Source organism: Coregonus lavaretus, assembly GCF_964263955.1.
Source record: "Coregonus lavaretus genome assembly, chromosome: 38".
Classification (NCBI taxonomy): domain Eukaryota; kingdom Metazoa; phylum Chordata; class Actinopteri; order Salmoniformes; family Salmonidae; genus Coregonus; species Coregonus lavaretus.
The window spans coordinates 19,564,570-19,566,194 of record NC_140025.1 but is presented as its reverse complement, the minus strand read 5'-3'; positions in this window follow the sequence as shown (position 1 = coordinate 19,566,194).

The following is a 1,625-nucleotide window of genomic DNA, read 5'->3' as shown; positions in this document are numbered from 1 at the left end:
TGACTGATGTCTTGAGATGTTGCTTCAATTTATCCACATAATTTTCCTTCCTCATGATGCCATCTATTTTGTGAAGTGCACCAGTCCCTCCTGCAGCAAAGCACCCCCACAGCATGATGCTGCCACCCCTGTGCTGCTTGGGATGGTGTTCTTCAGCTTGCAAGGGCCCCCTTTTTCCTCCAAACATAACGATGGTCATTATGGCCAAACAGTTCTATTTTTGTTTCATCAGACCAGAGGACATTTCTCAAAAAAGTATGATCTTTGTCCCCATGTGCAGTTGCAAACCGTAGTCTGGCTTTTTTATGGTGGTTTTGGAGCAGTGGCTTCTTCCTTGCTAAGCGGCCTTTCAGGTTATGTCGATATAGGACTCGTTTTACTGTGGATATAGATACTTTTGCACCTGTTTCCTCCAGCATCTTCACAAGGTCCTTTGCTGTTGTTATGGGATTTATTTGCACTTTTCGCACCAAAGTACATTCATCTCTAGGAGACAGAACGTGTCTCCTTCCTGAGCGGTATGACGGCTGCGTGGTCCCATGGTGTTTATACTTCAGTACTATTGTTTGTACAGATGAACGTGGTACCTTCAGGCGTTTGGAAATTGCTCCCAAGGATGAACGAGACTTGTGGAGGTCTACATTTGTTTTTCTGAGGTCTTGGCTGATTTCTTTTGATTTTCCCATGATGTCAAGCAAAGAGGCACTGAGTTTGAAGGTAGGCCTTGAAATACATCCACAGGTACACCTCCAATTGACTCAAATGATGTCAATTAGCCTATCAGAAGTTTCTAAGGCCATGACATCATTTTGTGGAATTTTACAAGCTGTTTAAAGGCACAGTCAACTTAGTGTATGTACATTTCTGACGCACTGGAATTGTGATACAGTGAATTATAAGTAAAATAATCTGTCTGTAAACAATTGTTGGAAAAATTACTTGTGTCATGCACAAAGTAGATGTCCTAACCGACTTGCCAAAACTATAGTTTGTTAACAAGAAATGTGTGGAGTGGTGAAAAACTAGTTTCAATGACTCCAACCTAAGTGTTTGTAAACTTCCGACTTCAACTGTACATTTTGGTCATGTAGTGTATGTTCTGATAACCTTCGTTTTTTATCCCCTGTGAATATTATACTACGCAATTGTATCTACTCCGAGACCAAGGGCCGGAGTAGAAAGGCCCTCCAAAGAAAGGTCAAAGGCCAGACTAGGAAGGTGATGTTTGCTAAGTTGCGACTAGGACATTGTTTATTGAACTCATCATTACATCTGGTTGGCAAGTATGTGAATGTTTTGTGACCAGATTGTATATTCGGTGAAACGGTGGAGCATGTGTTGTGGTATTGTTGTAAGTATGTTGAAGAGAGGGAAACATTTATGTGTACGGTTATTGATGTTGGACAGGGTTGGGGGGGGGGGGGTTTGGGGAATCGAGAAGGGTTTGTAGGGCTCTTTTTTATGTCCTTAGTAGTTCATTATTAGGTAGGAGGTTTTTTGTGTTTATTTGATTTTATACTAATGTTGCTAGAGCTACTACTGTATGTAGTAAACCGTGATGACCACACTCTCCAGCACAGTAGTTGGCGCCATGCACCCTAAACGTTTGTTTGCGGACCGCCATT